The sequence below is a fragment of the Ictalurus punctatus genome, chromosome 9, assembly GCF_001660625.3.
Source record: "Ictalurus punctatus breed USDA103 chromosome 9, Coco_2.0, whole genome shotgun sequence".
Classification (NCBI taxonomy): domain Eukaryota; kingdom Metazoa; phylum Chordata; class Actinopteri; order Siluriformes; family Ictaluridae; genus Ictalurus; species Ictalurus punctatus.
In genome coordinates this window covers 28,230,001-28,240,000 of record NC_030424.2, presented here as the reverse complement: position 1 = coordinate 28,240,000, position 10,000 = coordinate 28,230,001, and the positions used below count along the sequence as shown (strand labels likewise).

The following is a 10,000-nucleotide window of genomic DNA, read 5'->3' as shown; positions in this document are numbered from 1 at the left end:
GTTAATGGAGTATTAGACTGTGGAAATGATGTGAACGGGGCTCCTGTCTCGTCTGTTGTTCTCTCTACGTGCCCTTATTTATCAGCTTTACTCTCGTTCTATTTCTCTCCTCAGCTCTTTGTCTTTTCTGGACTTCGAACAGGGAGAAAAATGCTCTCTCTCGAATGTTCTCTTCCATCTTAGAAATGTATGATCGCATCCCTGAAAGACAAATAGAATAAAATCAGAAGAACGATGACACGATAATATCTGCCTGGTGGGTGGAAACCACACAAGGACGGGTGATACTGTGTGTGTGTGTGTGTGTGTGTGTGTGTTTTGATGTGTGAGGTATGCGCTCCGATGACCCTCTCCGATAGCCGTTTCCGTTGCTGAATTCCAACATTAATGAGTTTCCTTTGGAGAAAAAAATAAAATAATAGAAGAAAGCCCTCACGCAAAGGCTTAGCCGTCCCCTTCTGCTCGACCGTAACACTGCACACGCACTATTTATAGCTAAATGAGGAAAGTCGAGGAAGGCACTGGGATTATTTAGGAGGGTGATGAGGAGGTGTATTATCTCAGGTCTACTAAAAACAAAGGGCTTGAGGGAAAAATCGTTCTCCAGCAGAAATGGAAAGGTGTAAATCGCTCAGCGCTTCTATATAAGGACCGATCAGTCTCCTTCTAATCCCTGGAGTGACAGCGACTAACATGGGCAAGCTCGGGCTGTGTGTGTGTGTTTGTGTGTGTGTGTGTGCGTTCGTGCGTGGGTGTGTGTGTGTGTGCGTTCGTGCGTGGGTGTGTGTGTGTGTGCGTTCGTGCGTGGGTGTGTGTGTGTGTGTGTGTGTGTGTTTTACCTGGGTCATTGCCTAATTCTGTCTAAAGCCTTTCAGAGTTTTGCTCTGACATCTGGATCCGAAGCCTTTCGTTTTGTACTGGAATGCAGTCGCTTGACTTTTTTAGGGTGTAATTTGGATATAAAGTCTGTGATGGACTCGTGTTCGATCCAAGCTCTTCCCAGTGTTCCCAGTGTTCCCAGTACAGACCAGAGCAGACCAGAGCACCATAAAGTGCTGACTGTCTTTATCGCTCACGTTATCATTCTCACTTCCTGTTTCTTTGTTTGTTTTGTTTCCCAGTTCATCTCTCTTCTTGTTTTCCTTTCTTTCCCAACTTCCTTCACTTTGTCTTTGTTTCTGTCTTTCCTTCATCTCCTTCACGTCGCCTCCTTTACTTTCTCTCTTCAACTCCTTGGCTAACTTCGCTTCTCTTCTTTCCTCTTGTTCCCTTCTTTTCTTTCTCTCTTTCTTTCTTTCTCCCTTCTTTCCTTCATCTCCTTCACGTCGCCTCCTTTACTTTCTCTCTTCATCTCCTTAACTCTCTTCTCTTGTTCGTTCTTTCTTTCTTTCTTTCCTTCATCTCCTTCACTTCACCACCTTAATTCTCTTCTCTTCTCTTCTTTCCTCTTGTTCTCTTCTTCTTTCTTTCTTTGTTTCTTTCTCTCTTTCTTTCTTTCTCCCTTCTTTCCTTCATCTCCTTCACGTCACCTCCTTTACTTTCTCTCTTCATCTCCTTAACTCTCTTCTCTTCTCTTCTCTTCTCTTGTTCCCTAATTCTTTTTCTTTCACCCTTCTTTCTTTCATCTCCTTCACTTCACCTCCTTAACTCTCTTCTCTTCTTTCCTCTTGTTCCCTTCTTCTTTCCTTCTTTCGTTCTTTCTTTCTCCCTTCTTTCCTTCATCTCCTTCACTTCACCCCCTTAACTCTCTTCTCTTCTCTTTTCTTCTCTTCTCTTGTTCCCTTCTTTCTTTCGTTCGTTCTTTCTTTCTTTCCTTCATCTCCTTCACTTCACCACCTTAACTCTCTTCTCTTCTTTCCTCTTGTTCCCTTCTTCTTTCTTTCTCCCTTCCTTCATCTCCTTCACTTCAGCTCCTTTACTGTCTCTCTTCATCCCCTTCCACTTGTTCGCTTCTTCTTCCTTCCTTCCTTCCATCTTTCACGTTCTTCAATTGCTTCTTTAATTCCTTCTCGTCCCCTCTTCACCTCCTTGGAAGCACTGGGTATTTCCATTAGTTCTGGTTATCATACTGGTATTATGATGATGATGATTATTATTATTATTATTATTATTATTATTATTATTATTATTATGATTGATTGTTGTTGCTGTTGCTGTTGTTGTTGTTGTTGTTGTTGTTATTATTATTATTATTATTATTATTATTATTATTATGATTGATTGTTATGATGATGATGATGATGATGATGATCTAACCCTACACTACCTGCAAAAAAGAGTCTTTTTCCCTAAATCATGCCTGCACAGATGAGGGAGGTAGAATCAGGGGCAGAGCCTAAGCTCATCTCTGCAGGTACAAATAGGAAAGAAAAAAAAAACCCTTTGTTTTTTGTCTCTCAAATCACACACTAATGCACTACGTTCTCACACTATACACTGCCAAGTCAATACACATGGACACAGCACTAGATTAACCAATAATAAAGAAAAAAAAAAGCCTTTAGATGTGGATAAAGCTCACTAACGCAGTCGATCAAGAGCAGAGATCCGACACTAAAACCCCCGACCCCTAGCGCGTGGGATTCTCACACGCATCGTCTCTCCATCTCCCAAAAACCCCGAATTTCTCGACGGCTTCTACGATCGACGATCTCATCCCCGCACTCTCTCCCAGAAACGGGCGCTTCCTGCTGCTCCGTTTTGTCTTCCAGAAATTTTTTATTTTTTTTATTTCTAGCGAACTCTTAAGGTTCTTTAAGAAAGCGTGGCTCCCCTGTGCATGTGAGAAACCGTTGGCAGCAGTCAAACAGAACTGGCACCACTGTTGCGCTTTCCGCTTCATGGCGATTGCGCCGTCGCTCCAGACGGGCCCGACTAGCCACTGGGGACCTGCGGTATTCCCAGTGAAATCCGCTCACTGGAGAGGTCTGTGTCAGAACTGTGACTGAAAAGCCCAGCAGCCTGAATGAAGGGGGGAGGTGGAGAGGGGGGGGGGGGGGGGGGGGGGGGTGTAAGAAAAGCTGGCAGCAGCGTCAGTTCTGTGTTCTGGGGAAGAAAGAGGAGAGAACTATAAAGAAGGAGGCTTCACATCGAAAGTTTGCTTCCAAAGCCTTTATTTTCCTCAAACTGAACTAGACTGTTTATGTGTGTGTGTGTGTGTGTGTGTGTGTACAGGCTCCAGGACAGCATGCTCCCGACTTCCTCGCAGTGTTTTTGTTCCAGTTCTTGTCTGAAGTCGCCGCTCTGAAGGTGATGACTTCTCCGCTCTAGACACGGCGCTGTACGGTCAGTGACGCTGTTTCTCCACACACACACACACACACACACACACACTCCACATCTCAAATTTTACTCTACACACTATCTTTTTTTTTTTTTTGATGCTTTTTTTCACAATGCTACTTTTGATCGTCGACACCGTGGACGTTTGCCGTCCTCGCTGTGCGATTTCACGCTATTTCCTCTAATGCTTTATTACACTCACCATGTAAACATACTGACTTTCAACGTACTCACGCTTACTATACTATCACACCACACCCACTGCGGTCATATACCACACTCATATTATGGATATGATGTGTACACACTGACGTTTCTCCAGGAGAATCAAACGGACATGACGTCTTTGTGTGTGTGTGTGTGTGTGTGTGGGTTTGTATGAATGTCTGGCCCTCCCTGACCTCCTTGAAGATATCCGACTATCCTTCATGTTAATAGCATGATGATGGCTGTCTGATGGGTTCGAAAGGGCTTTCCGTTCTGTACGATCGTGCAATTTTGCTGCACAGCATGGACGCCTAATTAAAGCACCACCACACACCGAGACTGAAATGAACAGCTGCATTCATCAGTTAACTTATCGTTAACAGTAATATGGAAGTAGGGCTGTACAATATGAGCATCTGTTTGTCTATTTCTATGCAAGTGTGTGTGTGTGTGTATGTGTGTGTGTTCTGGAAAAGAGATCTGTATGCAAACATGACAGTGAGGCTGAAGTGACTTTGGCTTTGAGATTAAGGAGCTCATTAAGGAGCTTATATATTGAGAAGCTCTTTAACCTCCTGTGTGTTTTTTTTTTTTTTGTCTGGGTGTCATTTAAGATGGCTATCAAGCTGGCAATGAGTGCATTTGTCACAGGAGCCTGCTGTTTTCTGCTTCCTGATTTTTTTACCCGCTACTCCATCGTCGCCGTTAATGATCGTTTTCACGATATCATTCGATACGAGGCTGTCGATTCGATACGTCTGGGTATTGAACAGTATGTTCTGCATAATAATGTAGGCTATTTGTCAAAAAAAAAAAAAAAAAAATTTTTTATATATATATGTATTATGTGAGGTGTAATAAACCATCCATCCATCCATCTTCTACCGCTTACTCCTTCTTCAGGGTCACGGGGAACCTGGAGTCTATCCCAGGGAGCATCGGGTACAAGGCGGGGTACACCCTGGACAAGGTGCTAATCCATCGCAGGGCACAATCACACACACACTCACACACCCATTCATACACTACGGACACTTTAGACACGCCGATCAGCCTACCATGCATGTCTTTGGACCGGGGGAGGAAACCGGAGTACCCGGAGGAAACCCCCGCAGCACGGGGAGAACACGCGAACTCCGCACACACACACGGCCCCGGCGGGGCTCGAGCGGTCTAATAAACATTTCTATTTAATCAAGCAGTTTATATTGACATGTTTGTGCTATACAGTATTTTTGCTGTTCCCATGAGACGTTAGCAGGTGTGTCGTGCCGGTTTCACCGGATGGCGTCGCTAACGCTAGCTCAGTTCTAACTGAATTTAACGTTGCTTTAGGTAAGATTAGCCTTTTTTTTTTTCAAGATTAGGTCTGTAATGGTTAGGTGAATTGGACATTCGAATGATTCCCGCCCATGTTCGTGAAGCCCCCCCCCCCCCCCCCCGGATCTTTGGTATCCCATGTAACGTCTATAAAATGGCTGACAGGAGGTGCATCCAAACACAAACAAGCATTTCGGACTGGAGATCGGTTCTCCAAACGGGTTTTCTTAGTGACTTCATACGCTTTTGCTAAGATCACGGCTTATCGCGGTGTTTTTTTTGTTTGTTTATGTCCTAACTGGTCTGCACTTGTATAGCGCTTTTTTCCAAAGAGCTTTACACGGTGTCTCATTCACCCATTCACACACACCAATGGTAGCAGCGCTGCCACGCAAGGCGCTAACTTGCCATCGGGGGCAACTTTGTGGTTTAGAGTCGTGCCCAAGGACACTTCGGTACGTGGAGTCACGTGGGCCGGGAATCGAACCGCCGACCCTACGATTAGTGGACGACCCGCTCTAACCTTTAAGAGGAGGATCTCAAATATAACCGAGAACAGTCAGCTTTCATTCTTAGCTCTGGAAAAACAAAAGCGCAAGAGCTTCTTTTTTGACTCCCCATTAATGAGAAATGCAATGTAGAACAAGTGGAGACATTGGTGGAAATGTTGCTCTCATATTTCATATTTCCAGAATGCACTGCAGAGGAGTGTTGTTGACGTGGGGGTGTTAGCATGAAAGTTGGAAGCTTTGGAAACTGATCAGGGTTTTAACTGTTATACTGATGAAGAGGTGGACAGGCTAAAGGACTAAAGCGCCGCTGCATCTGTGTCTATAGACAAAGAGACAACGTGAGCAAAATCCCACCGCACCACTATCAGCAGGTGGTCAAATGTCATTGTGGGTGATGTAGGTTTAACGTTTAAATGTTTTAACCAAAAAGGTCATCTATTAATTACACTGCTCAACGGAATTAAGGGAACACTTAATCATCGTAGTATAACACCAAGTCAGTTAAACTTCAGGGATATCAGTCTGGCCAGTTAGGAAGCATAAGTGATTGTGAATCAGTTTCACCTGCTTTGGTGCACAGGTGCACTGGAGAGGCAACAGGAAGACAACCCCCAAAAAGGGAATGGTGGTGGCCACAGACAATTGTTCTCTCCTTATCCTTCCTGACTGGTTTGTCTCTAGTTTTGCATTTTGTTAGGGTCCTTGTCACTACTTGTAGTATGAGGCAGTACCTGCAACCCACTCAGGTAGTCCAGCTCCTCCAGGATTGCTCATCCATACATGCCAAGGAGCAAGGAGGTTGGTGTGTCTCCCAGCACAGTTTCAGCTATTTTCTCTTCACGAATTGGCAGGTCCACCATTGGCGCTCCTTTCTCTTCACGAATTGGCAGGTCCACCATTGGCGCTCCTTTCTCTTCACGAATTGGCAGGTCCACCACTGGCGCTCCTTTCTCTTCACAGATGAGAGCAAGTTCACATGTGACAAATTTGAAAGAGTCTGGAGATGCCGTGGGGAACATTATGCTGCCTGCAGCATCATCTAGCATGACAGGTTTGGCAGTGGGTTAGTGATGGTCTGGGGAGGAATATCCTCGGAGGGTCGCATAGACCTCTACGTGCTAGCCAACGGTACCCTTATCGCTGTTAGGTACCGGGATGAAATCCTCAGAGTCATTACCAGACCATATGCTGGTGCAGTGGGCCCTGGGTTCTTCCTGTGCATGTCAATACCCGGCCTCATGTGGTCAGAGTGCATAGGCAGTTTCTGGATGACGAAGGCATTGATACCATTGACTGGGTTTCACATTCCCCAGACCTGAATCCAATCGAGAACCTCTGGGACGTTATGTATCAGAGCATCCAAAGCCGCCAAGTTGCACCACGGACTGTCCAGAAGCTCACTCCAGCCCTGATCCAGGTCTGGGAGGGGATCCCCAGGACACTATCTGCCATCTCAGACGTCGTCAGGGCCGTACACACTACCGACTCGCATTATGACTTGCCGTGATGAAATTCGTGCAAGTTGGATCATCCTGAAATTTCAGTCTTTCACTTAGATTTTCGGTGTGATTTTGAATCCAGCCCTCAGTGCTGACGATTTTGGCTTCCACTGACCATTGTCGTTGAGATCGTTTTTGTCCTCAACGAATTACACAGTGTATACAAGTAAAGATTTTCAACTTGAATATTTCATTGTGTGTGAATTACGTGTTATTTAAGTGTTCCCTTAACACTTGGAGCGGTGTTTTTTTTTTATTATTATTTTTTTTTTCTTTGGAGCGGTGTGTTAATATCGATACGCACGTTGGATGTGGTTCAGGGTGGATATTTTATAATACAATGCCAACGATTTCATTTCTCCCATGTTCTCGCCCCACTCTGCTTTCTGATTACAAAGCGCACGCTTGTTTTCCTCTTCTGATTGACCGAATTCGTCTCGTGAAGCCATCGTCCTCGTTTACAGCACGTCGATTTACAGGATTTGAAACATTTCTGATTTTCAATGAGCTCCGTCCTATCCCGAGCGCTCCCCTGTCTCAACACGTTCCTCTGACGGATAAAACACGAATATATATTTATTGAAAAATCTGAGCATTCGCCGGATTTCTTTTTTTTTTTATCCGTCTTACTCTTTCTGGAAATGATTGTCTATCTCTCGGTCTCTTCGCCCTTTTTCCTCACTTTCCTCAATATCTCTCCTCTCGTTTAAACCGTTTCGCTTTCTGACACCTTCTTTTCTATACTCTCCCTTTTTTATATTCCCCCCCAGACATCCTGACCTGTCCGTCTGTCACTCACAGCCTCGGGTTTGTCCTTCCACTTCTTTAAAGTGTCATATCTCAAACTTCCTTTCTTGTGATGCGTCTTCCCGTCTGTGACTGAATAGCAGCTGTCCTCCCCCCCATACACCCCCCCCCCCCCCACCCCCCCGCAAAATAAGTGTGAACAATACAGCCGTATGCTTTCTGAGACCGTTGTGAAAGCTGGGGATGAAAAAAGAAGAGATTCGTGCGAGAGAGAGAGAGAGAGAGAGGACGAGAGCGATAGAGAGAATGCTGCCCATGCTTGCAGAGAAGCGACAGACGTGAGCGAGGGCTTCCAAAGAGGGAGAAGCGTGACGGCGAGAGCGAAAGCGAGCAGGGCTTTAATTGGGAGCTTGTTCAAGCTGCAGGGAGTTGTATGTGTCAATAAAAGTGAAAGAATTTAGAGTACGAGTGTGTGCGTGACTCGTTACGACATCGCGAATGCTGCACGAAGCGTGACTTATTTACGCGTTCCTCGTCTCGTGTTCGCTTTCGCCACCGAGTCGTGACAGACGGCGTGGAACATCTCTGAATATTGTAATCTGATATTGATGCTACACTACTAAGTCCTCATGGCTGGAATCCATCTCATAATGGAGATGATCCTCGTGTAGCACGGAAGAGCTTTCTTTCTTTCTTTCTTTCGTTCTTTCTTTCTTTCTTTATTTATTTATTTAGAGCCGTAGACATGCCCGTAATAATTCACAAATATAATCCCCAGCAGTAATTACGGAGAACCAGAAATCAATTCCATCTGCGTCCGGCCACGCTCGCTGTTCTCCATCGCGTAGCTCTGAGAATGAAACACTCCTGACGGCACGAGAACAGTGTGTCCCACATGCTAGGACTAATTAGCGTTCGCGTTCTTACTGGAACGTCTTATTGTGCTTTTTGGGTTTATTTTATCCCACAAATCTGACCTCGCAATGATGTTCTACTCTGTAGCTGAGGAACCATGTCTGTTACACATATATGGTGTTTGAACAAAACCATCAGCAATATAGAGTGCAGAGACACAACACTCACACTTTGCTAGCACTCGTTTACAGGGCTGCGCACTCCTCGTTGTTTCAGATGAATCTGGAGACTTTTGGGGCGGGAATAAAACGTATATTCTATGATCGAACTACGATCGTCAACCGATCCTCACGCTTCCAGGAACAGACTGATCTCAGTCAAAGTAAAATTCCCAAAATGGTGGAGATCTTGATCTTGTAACGTTCGCTACAACTACAGCTGAACTAAGTACGGAGTTAACGTACGTAGAATAACGTTACATGATTTAGGAACTAACCGGGGCAAATAGGCTGCCATTTTTATTTATAGGCTCATGTATTCGCCCATACTCTCATACTGGAGGACAAGTCAGACACACTTTGCGTGGAAAATGATGAGCTGTAATCACTAGCTGGACCGAGTAAGGAATAAACACTTCAGCATGTGCTGTCAAAGGAAAATAATCAACTTTGGTGTGTTGACGGTTACGCTACTTCACACTCGGATGCATCACACCACCCCATCTTTAATTATTTTCCCATAAAATATATATATATACATATATATCCCCCCATACGTCTTACTGTTTGGCCAACAATTACAGATTTTTTAAAATCACTTTGTAGTTACGTTTAATGTTATGGAACGTTCATGAAACGTGCTGGATAATGTTATTACAGGATTACTTGGCAGTGGTGGCTTGGCGGTTAAGGCTCTGATAAGATGGTCGGGGGTTCAAGCCCCAGCACTGCCAAGCTGCCACTGTTGGACCTTGAGCAAGGCCCTTAACTCTCTCTGCTCCAGGGGGCGCCGTATCATGGCTGACCCTGCACTCTGACCCCAACTTCCTAACATGCTGGGCTATGCGAAGAAAAGAATTTCACTCTGCTGTAACGTATACGTGATTGATAAAGACTCGTTATCATTGTCTATAAATAGGAACTATGAAAAAGCAAGAGTAGTCACCTAAGACACCAACTATCACTTCTACTTCCTTCCAAGCTAGACGAAGATGAAACCACGATTATAAGTTTTTCTTTCTTTTCTTTTTTTTAATAATCGAACTGTAAATGAGAACTAATTGCAGGTAGGAACCAAAGCTGTGAGTGCGGAACTGAAGAAACGTTGGACCAGACACTTTAGGATCGTTCCAAGGAATCATTTGAGCCAATCGATTGGATTTATTGCTCTACCATGTCGTACGTACACTGATACCTGCAGAACGTCATGTGAACGTAGGGTTAGATAAACACCATAATATAATGTAATCTGACCACAGCCCTGGATTTGGATTATTTTTGTAGGCCCTCAATAAAAACACGATTAAATTCCCTCCATGTCTCATGATTTATGAGTCACTTATTACTTGACTCTAATGAA

At 44.5% G+C, this 10,000-nt stretch overlaps 1 protein-coding gene across 1 annotated transcript in view; it reads left to right on the top strand.

Annotated features, from left to right (window-relative positions):
• Positions 1–10,000, top strand: part of chrm3a (cholinergic receptor, muscarinic 3a) — a 155,240-nt gene that overhangs the window by 37,212 nt on the left and 108,028 nt on the right. Inside the window, exon 2 of the mRNA XM_017477093.3 lies at positions 3,175–3,285. The gene's annotated coding sequence lies outside the window, so the exon portion shown is untranslated. The remainder of the gene's footprint in view (positions 1–3,174; positions 3,286–10,000) is intronic.